This window comes from Coenobita brevimanus, chromosome 65 (assembly GCF_032717465.1).
Source record: "Coenobita brevimanus isolate Jiangsu-jjx chromosome 65, ASM3271746v2, whole genome shotgun sequence".
NCBI classification, from domain to species: domain Eukaryota; kingdom Metazoa; phylum Arthropoda; class Malacostraca; order Decapoda; family Coenobitidae; genus Coenobita; species Coenobita brevimanus.
In genome coordinates, this window is record NC_137018.1 from 20,971,659 (window position 1) to 20,992,431 (window position 20,773).

At 38.1% G+C, this 20,773-nt stretch overlaps 1 protein-coding gene across 2 annotated transcripts in view; it reads right to left on the reverse strand.

Annotated features, from left to right (window-relative positions):
- The window catches only part of vari (MAGUK p55 subfamily member vari), a 269,199-nt gene that overhangs the window by 45,899 nt on the left and 202,527 nt on the right, over positions 1–20,773 (reverse strand). The gene's annotated exons all lie outside the window — the stretch shown is intronic.

The following is a 20,773-nucleotide window of genomic DNA, read 5'->3' on the forward strand; positions in this document are numbered from 1 at the left end:
TCATCGCTCCTCCTCCCGTTTTTTCCTTTCTGTCTCTTCTCCACAGTTTGAATTAACCATCTCCCATATGAACATATATATCTTCTCTTAACTTGGTCTCTACAAAGCACATAACATCAGGTTCATGTACCCTCAAAAAATCGTTGATTTCTAGCCTTGCTGATATTAAACCATCAACATTAGTATAAGCCACCTTCACATTATTTTTGATGTTTTTTATACCCTCTTTTCTCCTCTCCGACTGTACCACTTCCTTAATTTCTGATCCATGACTTTCCAATAAAACACTGTCTTCTCTTTCTCCGTTCTCAGTTCGTTTTTTACTTTTGCTTCCTTAACAACTTTATTTTAGCTCTTTTTCCCTTATTTGCATCTCTTCTTATCCAAACATTTTTTAACCCTTCCTTGTCTGATAATTTCCATGTTATATTAATAATTTTGTTTACTGTTGCCTGGGACTTAAACTTTACCTCAAAGGACTTGCCCCTCCTTCCTCGTACTTTCCTAACCTAAACACCTGTTCAATCTCTTCTTGAGCTTCGTTGTTTTCCTCCATGACTACTGATATTATTTCTTTAACCTTACTCAGTTCTTCTCTTTCTCTTTCTGATCTTAATGTCATACATTTTTCTTTAACTCCTGAAATTATTACACATTTTTTCTTATCTGCTACATCCCTAACTAAAGATTCTCTACTTCTCAGTACCCTACCCACTTCCCTCTCCACCTTTTCCTTGCTTTGTTGTTCTATAATCTCTTTCAAATTTACATTTCCTTCTTCCTGAATTTTCTTCCACCCCTTATGTTGATCCTTGATTTCTTTAATGTGCTCATCCTGTATTCTTGATTTGGATTCATGCTCATCTAGTTTGCTTTTCATCCTGTCCCTTTCTTCTTCCAACCTCTTATTCTCCCTCTTAAGCTGTTTTATTTCATTAGAGGCATATTCACTGCTCACTTTTAATTCCGTAACTTCTCTTCCTTGTTCGTCAGTACGTGTACAAACTTTTTCCAGTTTATACCGTAGAATTTTGATCTCGTTTTCCTGTTCTATGGTCCGTTCCTGTAACTCTCTAATTACTGTCCATACTTTTTTTTATCTCCTGGACATTCCTCTCAGCTGTTTTCTCTACTTCTGCTACTCTTGCTTGGTTCAACTTAATACTTCCATTTCCCACATCCTCTTCAGTGAAGCCCTCAAACTCTCTCTTGCCTGTCATAAACAAAGCACCGTCCCTCTCCGCCATGATTCAACCACATGGAGACTTTCTATTTCCACTATGTCTTGTTCTTTTTATGACCGAAACCGTGGTTTCTCTTAACTACTGTCCGACGGGACCACCACTCACACGCTCATTTACATAATCACAAATAGGCCGATGTTGGAGTGGCCCTGGTGAGAGAGGATAGTGTTTGGAAACTCCCTGTACTGTTGTTTGCAGATGATACTGTGTTGTTGAGTGAAGACAAAGGGGAGCTGCAAGGCTTGGTGGATGAGTTTGGGAGAGTGTGTAAGAAACGGAATCTAAAGGTGAATGTAGGGAAGAGTAAAGTGATGGTCTTTGAGAGAGGTGAAGTTAGTGAATGTACAGCGAGGTTGGATGGTGAGGAATTGGAAAATGTGAGTACGTTTAAGTACTTGGGTAGTGTGATCAGTAAGGATGGAGGTTTGGAGGGTGAATTGCTTGAAAGGGTACAGCAGGGAAGAAAGGTTGCTGGTTTTTTGAAAGCAGTGATAAGAAACAGGGAAGTGAGCATGGAAGTGAAAAAGTTACTACATGACAGTATTGTGATACCAACTCTAACGTACGGAAGTGAAGCTTGGACGTTGTTGGAAGGACACAAGTCAAGAGTGAGAGCAGTGGAAATGAGTTACTTAAGAGGAGCCTGTGGAGTTACATGGAGAGACAGGCTGACGAATGAGGATGTAAAGGAGTGTTGTGGTGTGGATGTGGATGTGATAGGAAGCGTTATGAGGAACACACTGAGGTGGTTTGGCCATGTGGAGAGGATGGAGGGTGAAAGACTGACGAAGAGAGCGTATGTGAGTGAGGTGGAGGGGGGAAGAGGGAGGGGGAGGCCGAGGATGAGATGGAGGGATGGGGTGGAGAGGTATACGAGAGAAGGGGGTGTGAGTTGGGAGCAGGGCAGTGAAATGGCGGGGGACAGGGCGACTTGGAGGCGATTTGTTTGTGGCCACCCCAAACGGGATTGAGGCATCTGGCAATAGAATAGAACAATAGGCCGGTCTCGTTTTCGTCGCTGATTCAGCGATTATTTCCCCATGATCCAGGAAGAGCTCCGTCTCTGTCGGCGACCTGTGTGCATGTGTGTGTGTGTGTGTGTGTGTGTGTGTGTGTGTGTGTGTGTGTGTGTGTGTGTGTGTGTGTGTGTGTGTGTGTGTGTGTGTGTGTGTGTGTGTGTGTGTGTTGGCAAAGCAATGGACCCAACACAGGAGGCCTCAGGTGGCCGTTGTTAACGTTTTTGTTTAACTGTCAATGTCAAAATGCATTAATTTCTTGCTGCAAAATGTAGACAGTTATATTCTTTTAACACATCCTAATGTTCTTCATTTGAATTAGTAGTGGGACCAAGAGTGTTAAGCATGAAATCAGCTTGAGATATAACTGCTAGTTAAGAATGACAGGTGGGTGGGTGGGGTTGCGTAGGGATATGGGGAATTGTCGGGAGCTGGGGTAGTGGCGTGTGGAGCTCGTTTCGTCCCCCCTTCCCCTCTTCCCTGGGTATTCAGAGGTAGGAAGGGGACACCCCTGGGCAGATATTAGTGAGCGTGAGTGTACCTGTACTGTATCTAATACTGAATAATGTCTATCTATCTATCTATCTATTGCCAGACGCCACAATCCCGTAAGGGGTGGCCATTTGACTTTGTGTTATTTGTTTTATGGGGAGAGGCATTAATCCTCCACCAACCTACTTGTTGACACGTAGGGAGCACATATGGTTTGGTTATATGGTTACCACCCAGCGTAGTAAATGGTTTCTTGGCTTACAGGAAACCATTTGGCTTGTCACTCAATGTAAAGCCACCTGTAAAGGAAAGAAAAGCAATAAGAAGTGACAGGAAAGATGGGAGAAATATGGAAAGAGGAGGGCAGACACAGAAAAAGAATGATAAAGGCTAAGGAAGAAGTAGGCAGCTCTACATCAAGTGAGTGGATGATGGTTGCCACCACCTACCACATAATGAATAATGACATCATGAAATAAAGTCCCAAGTTTGGTACTGTTTCATTTGTTTGACCTCCCAGAAAATTTCAAAGAGTAACAATCGATTATCCAAGAAATTCCATATCCGGAATGGAAGAATCCCCATGCATTCCGGTTAATCGAGCTTTTACTGTAAATAGAAACTGTGGAGAAGAAAAAAAAAAAAAACAGGAGTAGTCATGATAGCAGCAAAGAACACATAAATGTGGATAACGTGGAACTGGGAAAGAGTAGGGCTGAAGTGATAAATGTGAAATTACAAACTGGAGAGAATGGCAAGAGAGACATCGCAGTAGTATATGTTCCCCCTAAGACAAGGGCATGGAATGACGATGAATACCAGGAGATGTCAGACATGGTTAGGTATATACAGAAAGTGACTGAGAAATGCAACAACATAATTCTGATGGCTGATTTTAATTGTAAAGAGGTGAACTGGGAGAAATGGGACTCAGGAGGCAGTGAAGACTCGTGGGGTACTATATTGTTAAATATAGTAGTGAATAATGTAATGACCCAGTGGGTCAATGAAGAGACAAGATTCAGAGGTGATGACACACCAGCATGACTAGATTTACTGCTAACCAAAGAACCTGATGTAACTGAACCTTTGAAATATCTGTGTCCTGTGGGAAAAAGTGATCATGTGGTCATTGAGTTCCAGATGATAAAAGGGAATGTGGTGCCAAGAGATGAGCTTTACAGGGAGGGAAGATACAACTCTGAGAAAGCAAACTTTACAGGATTAAGGAAGTTTTTTGAAAATGTGGATTGGGGAAAATTCAAAGAAACAAGAGAGATACAGAGGAAGTGGGGTATCTTTCTAGACCTCTATAATTCGGGGGTGGAAAAATATGTGGCAAGAGTAAGTGGGAATGAAAACAGAAAAAAGTATTGGTTTAACAGAAGGCGTATGATAGCAAAAAAAAAAAGAAAGGGACATGGCATGGAACAACTGGAGAAAGAGAGGTAATAAGAGAACAAGGAAAAATACAAAAGAACTAGAAATGAATGTACAAGAATACGAAGAAAGAATCAAAGGAACTTTGAAAAAAGGGATAATTGACAAATGTAACGAAGAACCCAGATTGTTTTATAGATTTATTAATGGCAAATAGAAACAAAAGGAAGGAATCACCAAACTGAAAGTAGAAGGAGAGGTCTATAAAGACGCAAAATTGCAAGCTGAAATAATGAACAAATGTTTCCAACTGGTTTTCACTAAAGAAAGGGATTTTGTGGAGGGGGAGGGAGTGACTAGAAATGTAGTGATAAAAGATAAAAATGTGGAAGTGCAGTAAGTGTATAAATTACAGGAAACTCAAAAAGAAAGAAAGGCCCCAGGTCTGGACGGAATCTCTAATTGGGTGTGTATAAATTACTGGAAACTCAAGATGAAAGGAAAGCCCCAGGACCAGACAGAATCTCTAATTGGGTAATGTAGGAATACAGAGAACAAATGGAGGATAAAATTCATGATTTAATTGTGTGTTCTCTGAAAGAATGGAAAGTGCCTCAGGATTGGAAGAGGGCCAATGTGGTACCAATTTATAAGGGAGGAAACAAGGAAGAACCCCTGAATTATAGACCAGTGTCCCTGACCAGCATAGTCGCAAAATTGTGTGAGAGAATCCTGAAAGACAGATGGATAAAATATCTGGAAGAAATTAATATTTTGGCTGAAAGTCAGTGTAGATTCAGAAGAGGATGGTCATGTGTTTCCAGCTTGATGAGCATTTACTCAAAAGCAACTGACATGCTACAAGAGAGGGATTGTTGGGTGGATTGTGTGTATTTAGATTTTGGAGAAAGCCTGTAACACGGTACCCCACAAGTGACTAATGTGGAAATTGGAGCACATAGGAGGACTGAAGGGAAACCTCCTGGAGAGGATGAGAAACTTCTTGAGAGACAGATAAATGAGGACATTAATAAAGGACAGGATGTCTGGATGGAGGGAAGTAACAAGTGAGTGGAGTTCCACAGGGCTCGGTGTTAGCGCCAGTAATGGTCCTGATTTATGTAAATGATGTGGTAGATGCAATGAACAGTTATACAAGTCCGTTTGCTGATGATGCAAAGATCTTGAGGAGGGTAGCAGTAGAGGAAGACTGTAAAATTCTGCAGGAGGACCTGGATAGGATTCATGATTCGAGCCGGATGTGGGAAACGAAATTCAACGCAAAAAAATGTAAAATATTGGAAATGGGTAAAAGTACCAAGAGGCCATCACTGAATTATTTGATGGGTGATGAACCAATCACAAAAGTGAGAAAAGAGAAAGATCTGGGAGTGCTGGTCCAGGATAGTTTGTCACCTCAAAAACACATTAACAAGACAGTTAGAGAGACGTATAATCTCTTGACTAACAGAAGAGTAGCATTTCAGTACATGCATGAGGAGATGATGAAAAAATTTATAGTGGCCATGATCCGCCTCAGATTGGAATATGCAGCAGTACTGTGGTCCCCACACAAAAAGAAAAATATAAACAAGATCGAGAGAACACAAAGAACAGCAACCATAATGGTCCCTAGCCTGGCAGATCTGTTGTACAGATAGATGCTGGAAAAGCTGGCTCTGCCTTCCTTAGAGGAAAGGAGAGAGAGGGGCGACATGATTGTGGTGCTGAGGGCCATGATGGAAGCAGATAAAACTGACAGAAAAAAATCTGTTTGTATGGGATGGGAGAGTAACAAGAGGACATGGAATGAAACTGAAAAAGCTTAGTTGCTTGAAGGATATCAAGAAATATACAGTAGTTTTCCACATAGATGCAAAGACCTGTGGAATAGCCTGGAGAAAGAGATCGTCCATTCTAAAGACTTAAACATGTTCAAAGCAAAATCTGACTTATTGCGAAACAGAGACAGGACCCCACAGGCGTAACTCATGTCCTGTATATCACTACTAGGTAAATACACACACACAACTTCTACATAAAGGCATCAACACAGGTTCTTATCATGAAAATGCTAAAATCTTTACTGGAATCCTATTCTGCATTACAAACTAACTGCAGTTAGAGACACAGTAACCACCACCACAGAAGCCCTGCCTGGGCTTCTAACCTCACCAAAACACACTATAACACTCTACAGACCAAACAGAACAAGGCCCTAAAAATAATCACTGGCTGCATAGCTACTACACCCACAGACCACCTACATCAAGAAACCAAAGTCCTCAAAGTCAAGGATCACCTAGACATGAGAGGAACCCAGATTCTTGCTGCAGCCTCCACAAACCCACAACATCCACTACATTACATGGCAGCACATCCACCCACACTAGGGAACATCAAAACAACACCCAGCACACGATATCATACACAAATACTCTCATCTCTTCCCCCTCACCCACCTCAGATCAGCTTCCAGAAACATATCCACACTCAAATCACTCGCTGCTCCATTCAGTCACTTCAAGACAATACACAGCTGCAGGCAAAGCCTCCTGACATCCACCCTTCTGAATCCTATCTTCCTCGTGAGGATAGGGTCCACCTGGCCAGGCTGAGATGTGGGCACCATCCAATCTTCTTAAGTTACCAGAAGAAGCTGGATGACTCCGTTGCTGATGCCTATCCAGGATGTAACACAGCACCTCATACTATTAAGCAAATTATGGAAGTCTGCATTGCACACAATCACCTAAGCCAACAACACAACATACAGTACACTCTCAGAGAACTCTGTGGGAATGCCCAATCTCGGCCATGGCCTTCCTAAGGCACTCGGGGCTGTTTGGCCAGACTGCCTAGGGAACAAATACTACTACTACTACTACTACTACACAGTATAGGACATGAAAAACAGTTGGTTGCACAAGGGTGGTAAATAAGGATGATGATGAGTTATAATGACTGTAGTTGTTGCTGTTTTGACCTCAAGCTCACCTGAACCTAGTGAACTGCAGGCTGAAGTTTCCTTACCTTGCAGTTCACTATCCTCCTTTTGGAAGGGAAGAAATGCAAAGGATGTCTGCATAACCAGGCAGCAGAGCTGTCTGGTTATACAGGTGCCACTTTGTGAAGGCATCTCTCTAGGGTAGATATGAAATTTTACATCTGCATGTTATAGTTATGAACTGGCATCAACTTTTACCGTGTGTGTGTGTGTGTGTATTTACCTATTTGTATTTACCTATTTGTAGTATACAGGAATTGAGCAATGCTCGTGTTGTCCTGTCTCCATATCCACATTTATCAAGTCTACCTTTACACACATGAATGTTTTTCTCATGCACCACCTCTTTGTCTAAGTCGTTCCAAATATTTAAGAATATACCTAATTGTGATATACACGGAATGTACTATGCTCGTGGGTTTCCGTCGCTGTTTCTCAATAAGTCGAATTTAACTTTAAACTCGTTTATGTTTTTAGACTGGACGATCTCTTTGTCCAGGCTATTCCATAAGTCTATACTTCTGTAAGGAAAGCTATATTTCTTGATATCCTTCAAGCAGCTTGACTTTTTCAATTTCATTCCATGTCCTCTTGTTGCTCTCTTATCCCATACAAACAGATCTTCTTTGTCAATTTTATCTACTCCCACCATGGTCCTGAACACCGCAATCATGTCTCCCCTCTTTCTCCTTTCCTCTAACGAAGGCAAATCCAGTTTTTCCAGCCTCTCTCTGTATGACAGGTCTGTCAGACTGGGGACCATCTTGGTTGCTGTTCTTTGTATTCTCTCAATCTTGTTTATATCTTTCTTTTTGTGTGGGGACCACACTACCGCTGCATATTCTAACCTGGGGCGGATCATGGCCACTATCAATTTTTTCATCATTTCCTCATCCATATAATGAAATGCTACTCTTATGTTAGTCAAGAGCTTATAAGTCTCTCCAACTATCTTGTTAATGTGCTTTTCTGGTGACAAACTATCTTGGACCAGCACTCCCAAATCTTTCTCTTCTCTCCTTTTTGTGATTAATTCATTACCCAAAAAATAATTCAGTGATGGTCTCCTGGTACTTTTACCCATTTCCAATATTTTACATTTCTTTACATTAAATTTCATTTCCCACGTCCGGCTCCAATTGTGTATCCTATCCAAATCCTCCTGCAGTATTTTACAATCCTCCTCAACCTCTATCTTCCTCAAGATCTTTACATCATCAGCAAACAGACTCGCATAACTGTTCACTCCATCTACCATATCATTTACATAAATCAGGAACATTACTGGCGCCAACACTGAGCCTTGAGGGACTCCACTTGTTACTTCCCTCCATCCAGACATCTTTTCCTTTATTACTGTCCTCATTTGTCTGTCTCTCAAAAAGTCTCTCATCCATTCCAGAAGTTTCCCCTTTAGTCCTCCTATATATTCTAGTTTCCACATTAGTCTCTTATGAGGTACCTTGTCAAAGGCCTTCTCTAAGTCTAAGTACACACAATCCACCCAACCATCTCTCTCCTGTACCACATCAATCGCTCTTGAGTAAAAGCTCAACAAGTTTGAAACACATGACCTTCCACTTCTGAATCCAAACTGACATTCAGCCAAAATATTCATCTCTTCCAGATATTTTATCCATCTGTCTTTCAGGATTCTCTTACCTAATTGTATCTTTACAGGAATGAGTCAAGCTCATACTGTCCTGTGTCTTAAACCATATTTATCGTACAAATCCTTAAATTTGTGAATTGTTTTGGCACACACTATTTCATTCGGTAGTGCATTCCATTGATCAATTCCTCTGTTTGGGAAACTGAATGTCCTTACGTCTTTATCACCTTTCTTCTTATGCAGTTTTTTGCAGTGTCCTCTTGCTGATGCTTCTCCATATGTTAAGTAATCATTTATGTCTATTTTCTCCTTCCCTGATATGCACTTATATAGCATTATCATGTCACCTCTTTTCCTTCTCTCCTGAAGTGTTGGTAGATTCAGTTTATTTAGTCTTTCTTCGTAGCTTAGGTCCCTTAAGCTTGGTATCCATCTTGTAGCAGCCCTTTGAACTTTTTCAATCATGTCTATGTGTTTTTTGAGATGAGGACTCCAGACTACTGATTCATATTCCAGGGTTGGTCTAATGAATGATGTTATTATCCTTCTTAGCATGTCTTCATTTATGTATGTGAATCCTGTTCTCATATTTGCAAGCAGTGTATACGTGTTCTGTACCTTCTCGCTGATGTGGTCAGTCGGAGATACAGTACAAGTCCCATTATTCGGCATATACGGGACCAGGATGATGCCGAGAAATTAGATTTGCCGAATAATCAAAAACCTATATATATATATATAAATTAGTGAACATATACAAGGGTAATGGCACAGTAGGCCTACAAGTCAGATAACACTTCCTGGATGGCCGAAATGATACGGAATATTACCTACCAGCTCAGTACATCACTTGTATTGGTGAACTCATTGCTACTTATATTATTACAAATATGTTTGGAGTGAGGACTGTATACAGTACTTTTTCCAAGCAAAATAAAATAGTCAGAAAATTGCATAAATAAAGGGATCTGAATTGGTAAGGTCTTTCTGATGAAAGTTATAACTTACATTTAGCACTCACTCTTTTGTTCGTTTTTTTGTGTACATATGAAAGGAGAGTACTGATGGAAACAGTAATGTATTCCATGAACCCCTTAATAACCTCCGATATTGAACAACCCTTTACAGTACCGATGTCAAGTTAGTGAGGTATGGAAAAACTGTGAACAATTATGGGAATGGAACGAGGGTCACTGGTATGTTTACACGACTCTAAGCTACGATTCCAAGCAGTCATGGTTTCAGTTAATCTCAGATGTTTTCGCCCATTTGGTAAATGCACCGTAACTTATCAATTCTCCAGTCAATCATAGCGAATCATAGCATGGGTTTAGGAAGCTAAATAACACATTTCTAGGTGCACCAGACGATTATCTTCACATCTTATAAGAAAATGGAAGAAATTAAATCCCTCTCTGAGTACGTAAAGGTCTTCCATTCTTCTGAAATCAATTTATTTTTCTTAAAGATGGGAAGATAATCGTCTGGCTCACCTAGCAATGTGTTATTTAGCTTCCTAAACCCATGCTATGATTCGCTATGAGTCACGGAAAGATTGATGAAGTTACGGTGTATTTACCAAATGGGCGAAAACATCTGAGATTAACTGACCGCCTAACTGCTTGGAATCGTAGCGTAGTCATGTAAACATACCAGTGACCTTCGTTTCCTCCCCATAATTGTTCAGTTTTCTTTATAGCTCACACTAACTTAACATCACTGACATCGGTACTGTAAAAGGTTGTTCAGTGCCAGAGGTTATTAAGGGGTTAATAGGATATATTACCGTTTGCATCAATGCTCTCTCTTTCACGTTAAGCACAAAAACAAACAAAAGAATAAGCACAAAATGTACGTTTAATTTTCATCAGAGAGACCTTAGCAATTCATATTCCTCCAGTTTATTTTTAAGTATTTTTCTGACTTTAGGTTAGGTTAGGTTTGGTTAAATTATTAGGTACAGTTAAACTCGGTTAGGTTAGGTTCAGTTAAACAGGATAATCCCTTCCACTATTATGCTGAGGAATAAAAATACTAGAGCTGTCACAACGGTACAGCTAAAAACAACGGGAAAACTGATTTAACAAGCAACATTTATTTATAGGTAATGCATTACAGTGTCAGTGGTTCATGGGCTACTCAATTACCGGTAAGTGTCATTTTCAGGAAGGCATCAAGAAAAAGAATTTCAAGAATTAGCGAGGGGGCTTGGAACGTAACCCTCACTAATTTGGTGGGGGTGGTTACTATAGTGTATGATACTGTGCAATATTGTAATCAATACAGTACTATATCTGAATCTGAATAAAAATATAGAAATTATTGAACATACAGAAGTGTAATCAAACATTAGGCCTACAAGCCACAGATAACACTTCCTAGACTGCCGAGATGATTCCGGACATCTGCCGAACAATCAATGATTTTCGTAAATGGGACTATTTCTCAAAACTGCCGAAATGTCGGATCTACCAAACAATCAGCTGCCGAATAATAGGACTTTTACTGTAGTCTGTTATTGATAATCACACCTAGGTCCTTCTCTCTTTCTGATGTGTATAGGGATTTATTTCCTAACTTATAATCCCAATCAGGTCTTTCCCACTTTTACCAAACTTGATTACATGACACTTGTCCACATTGAATTCCATTTGCCATGTATTACTCCATTCATGAAGTTTATTTAATTCTTCTTGTAGCTCTTTACAAGAGTCTGTGTTAGTAATTCTCCTTTGTATTTTTGCATCATCTGCAAACATATTCAGATAGCTCTCATTTCCAGAGTTACTGTTTATATCATTTATATACACTAAAAACATGATTGGTGCCAGCACTGAACCCTGCGGTACTCCACTAGTCACTTCTTTCCATGATGAGTAGTTTCCTCTTAGTACTGTTCTCATTTCTTTTTTTATGAGAAAATCTTGCATCCAACAAAACAGTTTGCCTCGAATTCCTCCTTGATGGTACAGTTTCCATAAAAGTCTTTGGTGCGGTACTGTGTCAAAAGCTTTCTTGAAATCTAAAAAGATACTGTCCACCCATCCTTCTCTTTCCTGTATTGTGTTTGTTACTCTGTCATACTAGCTCAACAGATTAGTTACACATGACTTTCCTTTTCTGAAACCAAAATGTCTTTCTGTTATCATACTGTGTTCTAGATGATTTACCCAAGCTTTTCTTATAAGCTTTTCTAATACCTTGCTTACAACACTGGTCAGTGATATTGGTCGGTAGTTGAGTGGATTTTGTCTATTTCCTTTCTTGAACAAGGGGACAATATTTGCTTTTTTCCAAATATCAGGTAGTTTACCTTGACTCAAGGATTTCTTGAAAATTAAAGATAATGGTTTACTTAACTCCTTTGCACATTCTCATAGTACCCAACATGAAATTTCATCAGGACCACTTGCTTTTCCTCTGTCTAATCTACTTAAACTCCTCCTGTATTATTTTTTCTGCAATTTGTATATCTGGTAGTATGTGTGGACATGCATGTTCCTCATAGTCCCTCTCAAAATTTTTTTCTTCTGTAAAAACTAATTGGAAATTCTTATTTAGTGCTTCACAAATATCTTTCTCTTGTGTATAAGTGATTCCCTCGTCTGTAATGGATTGTATTATATCTTTTACTTTGGTTTTGCTTCTGATATAGCTGTAAAACAGCTTTGGTTGATCACTACTTTTATTTATTATATCCTCCTCAAACTGTTTTTAGGCTTCCCTCCTTATTCTTGTATAATTGTTTCTTGCCTGTTTGTAATTATTATATGCCCTTTCACTATTGTGTCTTCTGTATCTATTCCACAACAAATCTCTTCTTTCTTTTGATTTTTTACATTCTGTATTGAACCATTTCTGTATTTTCTTATCTGCTTCTTTGTGCTGTGGGATGTACTTCTGGACTCCTATTTCATAAAATTCACAGAAATTTTTATATACAACATTTAAATCTTGTCCTCTAAGCTCATTTTCCTAATCAACTTCTATGAAATACTTCTTTAGGTCTTGATAATTTCCCTTTTTATAGTTTAGGCTCATTTTGTAACTTTCATTGCTGTTAACTATGTCATATGCTATCCTGAAGTTGTAATTTAGTACTGCATGATCGCTTTTGCCGAGTGGAGGGTGATCTATTAAACTGTCAATATTATTTTCTTGCCTAGTAAATATTAGATCTAGCACTGAAGGTACATCAAGTCCTCTTTTTCTGGTGGTTTCCCTCACATGTTGTGTAAGGAAAAACTCTTGCACGAGATCCAGGAGCTTTTGGTCCCAACAGCTTTCTTGGCTAATTATAACTAGAGTATTCCAATTTATATTTGTATTAAAATCTCCAGTTAGCATAATTCTTTCCGATTTCTCTTCCATTTTATTTAGTAATGATCTTAAACTCTGAATTGTACTCTCTGCCAGGTCCTCATATTTGTCTCTTTCCCATGTGTTTGATCTGGGTGGCGTGTACAAATTGGCTACAATTACTTTCCCTTCAGATGTGTTGATCTCTATTGCAATCAGTTCTACTTGTGATGGTATATCTAGTTTTATTTCATTGACTTATAGATTTTTCTTAGTTAATATTATAATTCCTCCTCCTTTTTTTAAATTTCTGTCTCTTCTCCATATATTGTATTCCTCTAAGTTTTGTATGTCATTGGATATCCTTGGTGTTAATTTTGTTTCAGTTAGGCATATTATTTGTGGTTCATTTTCTCTGACATAATCATTCATCTCTAGTACTGTAATTTAGATACCATTCCATCCACATTTGAGTACATCAACTTTATCATCTTGTTTATATACTTGTCATGACATGGTTTTACTGTCTTCCTCCTTTTTATTCCATCCTGTTTGTGTACCACTTTCGTACATGCAATCCTATCACTTTGTAAAAAAATTTCTTCTCCTCTTCTGATCTTCCCTCATTTTTTGTTTTTGCTTCCTCCCTTTTCTCTTTCAGTAATACTAGTTCCTCTTGTGTTAGGCATCTTTTTATCCATACATTTTTGAACTCCTCTTTTTCCATAAGATTCTTTGCATTTTTCAGTATCTCTTCCACAGTGTTTACACTCTGGAAAGTCACCTTTAGAGGTCTTGTCTTGCTTTTCTCGTATTTCCCTAACCTTTTGTGTTCCTCTATGTCTTTACTACAGATTTCCTCTGATACTTCTTTCAGTAAGCTCATTACATTTGCCATCTCCTTTTTGTCTCTTGTGATCTTATTTTTTACTTCTTCCTCTTCTATACCAGTGATTACTATAGATTTGTTTATATCTCCTGAATCTCTGACTAACTTTGGATTGTTTTGGATTATTCTTTTCACTTCCTGTTTAATGCTTTTTTCCTCCACCCTTGTTTCTCTTTACTTTCACCATTTCAGCATACGTGGTTTCCACATCATTTTTGTAGCTTTGCACAGCTTCATTCACCTGTGTTATCTTCTCCTCAATATCACTGTTTTGGTCTATCAGACTGCTTACTTGCCTAATTGTCTCTGTGTCATTTTTGAACTCTTCCATAACACTCTCGTGACTGACTACTGTACTTGCCATTTCACTCATTTTCTTCCTAAGTGTACTCAATTCAACTGTTAGTTCACTGATGGTTGTGTCTTTCTTGTTGGTCTCCCTTCCTAGTTTTTCTATTTCTTCCTTTTGCAAGTGCATCTGCTTCTTTATTTTCATTTTTGAAAGCCATTTCTAGTTTGTGTACACGTTCAACCAGTCTGTTGTGAGTCTCCGCTTCAACCAGTTCTTGGTAGAAATCATCATTTTGCTTTCTACCTTTATCCCTTTTCTTTTCCAAATTTGCTTTACTAAAGTATGCATCCATTTTGCAATACTAAATGTACAGAGTATGTACTTACATTCCCAGTGCTGCTGTAAACAAACCTCAGCTGACTGAGCGAATTCTTTCGTCTTGGTTCTCTTTTCTGTTTGAACAAGTCTTGTTTAACATTCTTATTATTTTTTTCTTTTTTAATAATGAAAAATCATTTAGTCTAACCTGGTACAGAGCTTGACTCATACAAAGATACTAATTTAGGTAACGCCACTGGCCGTGTTGGTTCGGTACGGAGTGCCGATGTCGCACGTCTGCCTCCTTTGACTGCCTCTGTGTGTGTGTGTGTGTGTGTGTGTGTGTGTGTGTGTGTGTGTGTGTGTTTTTACCTAATTGTATCTTTACAGGAATGAGTCAAGCTCGTACTGTCCCGTGTCTTAAACCATATTTATCGTACATATCCTTAAATTTGTGAATTGTTTTGGCACACACTATTTCATTCAGTAGTGTATTCCATTAATCAATTGCTCTGTTTGGGAAACTGAATTTCCTTTTGTCTTTATCACCTCTCTTCTTATGCAGTTTTTTGCAGTGTTCTCTTGCTGATGCTTCTCCATATGATAAGTAATCATTTATGTCTATTTTCTCCTTCCCTGATATACACTTATATAGCATTATCATGTCACCTCTTTCCCTTCTCTCCTGTAGTGTTGGTAGATTCAGTTTATTTAGTCTTTCTTCGTAGCTTAGGTCCCTTAAGCTTGGTATCCATCTTGTAGCGGCCCTTTGAACTTTTTCAATCTTGTCTATGTGCTTTTTGAGATGAGGACTCCAGACTACTGATGCATATTCCAGGGTTGGTCTAATGAATGATGTTATTATCCTTCTTAGCATGTCTTCATTTATGTATGTGAATGCTATTCTCATATTTGCAAGCAGTGTATACATGTTCCGTACCTTCTCGCTGATGTGGTCAGCCGGAGATAGTCTGTTACTGATAATCACACCAAGGTCTTTCTCTCTTTCTGGTATGTATAAGGTTTTGTCTCCTAACTTATAATCCCAATCAGGTCTTTTTCCACTTTTACCAAACTTGATTACATGACACTTGTCCACATTGAATTCCATTTGCCATGTACTACTCCATTCATGAAGTTTATTTAATTCTTCTTGTAGCTCCCTACAAGATGTAGTGGCACACATTTCATATTCATGTATGTGTTTAGTAGTACTGTAATTTTAAGTTAGATAGGGTGTAACCTGAATATTAGTTTAAGTTCCTACCCTAAGTAGTAATTCATATGTTAATGATTAATGTAGGGCTAACTTTATTTTTTATATGTATGTATCTCTGTATCTATGCAGTGGGTGATGTAATTGTGGATGTTGAGCTATGGGAATTCCCCATCTGGCCGAGTAATGAAAGACATGCGCGCAGCTTGTCCCCTTCCTTTGTGCGTCGTTGCTGGGCGCCGAGTTTAAACCTTAAACAGAATAATGATGAATATACAATTCTTTCTGTAACCTAGTTGTGAAATGTTTGCTAATGAAGCTGCTAGAACCCAAATATGTAAGATTAGCAGTCCAAAAGGCCTAAATAATGTCATTTGTGAGGATTTAAAGTCCCGTTTATCTTGGCTGTCACTAGATGGCATGAGCTGCTCTCAGATTCAAATTGAGATAGTGATAGAATCAGTATCTAAATTAAGTAAGGAATAAATCCCAAATTTTCCCCAATTCAATCAAAAGTCCTGGCGTCATGTGTACACTGCTAAATAACTTGTAAAGAGAATTGAAACCCACCATATTTCAAAAACACCACCTCATTTGACTAAGCAGTGGCTGCCCAACGTAGTCACTCGAGCCCCAGACGTCGTATCGAATGGACGTTTGTTCAGGTGAGCCGTCCACATTTCTTCTTCCTCCCCCTCTTTTTCTTTGTTTAATCCTTACTTGTTATGGACTATTTGAAGTAATATTGTTGAGAGTTTAACGTAGTCACTCGAGCCCCAGACGTCGTATCTAATGGACATTTGTTCAGTCCCCCAGACACCGGCGAAGTCAGTGTGAGCACGACGTTTGTCCCATAGTATTGTCCAAGGACTTGAGCATACACACATTACACTATCCATGAATTATGATTATATAACCCAAATGTATTAGTATTATTGATCTATCAAGTGAATTTTATTTTGTAAATAAGAAATAGAAATATGAAAGTGATGTAATCTGGTAACGGAAGAGCGAAATTCAAAACCATTATCGTTTTCTTTCTTGTAACTAAGGAAGTTAGGAGCGTGGAAGGGAACTTAGTGATTGTGAGCAATGATGTAATTTTGAAATGAACCTCGAGGCTAAACAAGCTCGAGGGATTATGTATTCTTAGTGATTGTACAATGTTTGAATAGTACCTCAAGGCTAAATAAGCCCAAGTGATTACGAATTCTTAGTGGTATGTTTCTTTTCTGAATTATTCCTCGAGGCTAGACAAGCCCGAGTGATTATGTATTTCTAGTGATTATATAGCAATGATGATTATGAACTGTAAATAGTACTGAATTGATATTGGATTCTGGAAAATTACATGATGAGAATATATTATATGGATGAAAATGAACACAAGTAATCATTCTTATTAGCTCGAGGCTATGCCAGCCCAAACAGGTAACCCATGCTCGTAAAAAGGTCCCTGGCTTGAGGCTATTGTTGAGCCCAAGAGTAACTGCCAAAAAGAAAGTAAAGTACAATAACCTCATAAATCGTTGGTATGTATCAAATTGTTTCGTCTGGTAATAATACTAGAGGAATGATCATCCAAAACCTTGGTAACATGTACAATCTTCTCTCATACTAAAAAGGGTCATGTAATTAAAAATGTTTTGTGGAAATTAGCATAGAATTATTAAAGTAGAGTAAAGTATATATCACTTTCTTTTCTTTATTAGTGTACCTAATCAAGGAAATTATGTCCTCAAGCCAAATTCACTCCCCTTCCAATTCAAGATTCCTTCGCTGAGGGAACGACGACCACCTGTGGTACTCACTAAATCTAAGTTCGGCCAAAAACTACAAACGCTACCACAATTCTTTCTTTTTCTTAAATATTTACCTTCTACTATACTAAGTCGAGTACCACTTATATTATCCATGGATGAGTTGATCAGTGCCAACAACAGGTAAGATTATATAATCTCCAGTGTTACACTGGTGAATACCGGTGGGATAATATTTACTACCGTTACACTGGTGTCAACCGGTGGGATAAAGTTTAGGCATTACACTGGTGGCAACTGGGATGGATAAAAATTCTTATCATTACAAAGAGTCTGTGTTAGTAATTCTCCTTTGTATTTTTGCATCATCTGCAAACATATTCAGATAGCTCTCATTTCCAGTGTTACTGTTTATATCATTTATATACACTAAAAACATGATTGGTGCCAGCACTGGACCCTGTGGTACTCCACTAGTCACTTCTTTCCATGATGAGTAGTTTCCTCTTAGTACTGTTCTCATTTCTTTTTTTATGAGAAAGTCTTGCATCCAACAAAACAGTTTGCCTCGAATTCCTCCTTGATGGTACAGTTTCCATAAAAGTCTTTGGTGCGGTACTGTGTCAAAAGCTTTCTTGAAATCTAAATAGATACTATCCACCCATCCTTCCCTTTCCTGTATTGTGTTTGTTACTCTGTCACAGTAGCTCAACAGATTAGTAACACATGATTTTCCTTTTCTGAAACCAAACTGTCTTTCTGTTAATATACTGTGTTCTTCTAGATGATTTACCCAAGCTTGTCTTATAAGCTTTTCTAATACCTTGCTTACAACACTGGTCAGTGATACTGGTCGGTAGTTGAGTGGATTTTGTCTATCTCCTTTCTTGAATAAGGGGACAATATTTGCTTTTTTCCAAATATCAGGTAGTTTACCTTGATTCAAGGATTTCTTGAAAATTAAAGATAATGGTTTACTTAACTCCTTTGCACATTCTCGTAGTACCCAACATGAAATTTCATCAGGACCACTTGCTTTTCCTCTGTCTAATCTACTTAACTCCTCCTGTATTACTTTTTATGCTATTTGTATATCTGGTAGTATGTGTGGACATGCATGTTCGACATAGTCCCTCTCAAAATTTTTTTCTTCTGTAAAAACTAATTGGAAATTCATATTTAGTGCTTCACAAATATCTTTCTCTTGTGTATAAGTGATTCCCTCATACGAAATCGATTGTATTATATCTTTTACTTTGGTTGTGCTTCTGATATAGCTGTAAAACAGCTTTGGTTGATCACTACTTTTATTTACTATATCCTCCTCAAACTGTTTTTGGGCTTCCCTCCTTATTCTTGTGTAATCGTTTCTTGCCTGTTTGTAATTATTATACTCTCTTTCACTATTGTGTCTTCTGTATCTATTCCACAACAAATCTCTTCTTTCTTTTGATTTTTTACATTCTGTATTGAACCATTTCTGTATTTTCTTATCTGCTTCTTTGTGCTGTGGGATGTACTTCTGGACTCCTATCCATAAAATTCACAGAATTTTTTATATAAAGCATTTAAATCTTGTCCTCTAAGCTCATTCTCCCAATCAACTTCTAAGAAATACATCTTTAGGTCTTGATAATTTCCCTTTTTATAGTTTAGGCTCTTTTTGTAACTGTCATTGCTGTTTACGATGTCATATGCTATCATGAAGTTATAATTTAGTACTGCATGATCGCTTTTGCCGAGTGGGGGGTGATATGTTAAACTGTCAATATGATTTTCTTGCCTAGTAAATATTAGATCTAGCACTGAAGGTACATCAAGTCCTCTTTTTCTGGTGGTTTCCCTCACATGTTGCGTTAGGAAGAACTCTTGTACGAGATCCAGGAGCTTTTGGTCCCAGCAGCTTTCTTGGCTAATTATATCTAGTGTATTCCAATTTATATTTGTATTGAAATCCCCAGTTAGTATAATTCGTTCTGATTTCTCTTCCATTTTATATAGTAATGATCTTACTCTCTGAATTGTACTCTCTGCCAGGTCCTCATATTCATCTCTTTCCCATGTGTTTGATCTGGGTGGCATGTACATATTGGCTACAATTACTTTACCTTCAGATGTGTTGATATCTACTGCAATCAGTTCTACTTGTGATGGTATATCTAGTTTTATTTCATTGACTTTTAGATTTTTCTTAGTTAATATTATAATTCCTCCTCCTTTTTTTAAATTTCTGTCTCTTCTCCATATATTGTATTCCTCTAAGTTTAGTATGTCATTAGATCTCCTTGGTGTTAATTTTGTTTCAGTTAGGCATATTATTTGTGGTTCATTTTCTCTGACATAATCATTCATCTCTAGTAATTTAGATACCATTCCATCCACATTTGAGTACATCAACTTTATCATCTTGTTTATATACTTGTCATGACTTGGTTCTACTACCTTCCTCCTTTTTATTCCATCCTGTTTGTGTACCACTTTCGTACCTGTAATCCTATTACTTTGTAAAAAAAAATTTCTTCTTCTCCTCTTCTGATCTTCCCTCATTTTTTGTTTTTGCTTCCTCCCTTTTCTCTTTCAGTAATTCCAGTTCCTCTTGTGTTAGACATCTTTTTATCCATACATTTTTGAACTCCTCTTTTTCCATAAGATTCTTTGCATTTTTTAATATCTCTTCCACAGTGTTTACACTTTGAAAAGTCACCTTTAAAGGTCTTGTCTTGCTTTTCTCATATTTCCCTAACCTTTTGTGTTCCTCTATGTCTTTACTACAGATTTCCTCTGATACTTCTTTCAGTAAGCTCATTACATTTGCCATCTTCTTTTTGTCTCTTGTGATCTTGTTTTTTACTTCTTCCTCTTCTATACCAGTGATTACTATAGATTTGTTTATATCTCCTGAATCTCTGACTAACTTTGGATTGTTTTGGACTATTCTTTTCACTTCCTGTTTAATGCTTTTTTCCTCCACCCTTGTTTCTCTTTCTTTACTTTCACCATTTCAGCATACGTGGTTTCCACATCATTTTTGTAGCTTTCCATAGCTTCATTCACCTGTGTTATCTTCTGAACAATATCACTGCTCTGGTCAATAAGACTGCTTACTTGTCTAATTGTCTCTGTGTCATTTTTGAACTCTTCCATAACACTCTCGTGACTGACTACTGTACTTGCCATTTCACTCATTTTCTTCCTAAGTGTACTCAATTCAACTGTTAGTTCACTGATGGTTGTGTCTTTCTTATTGG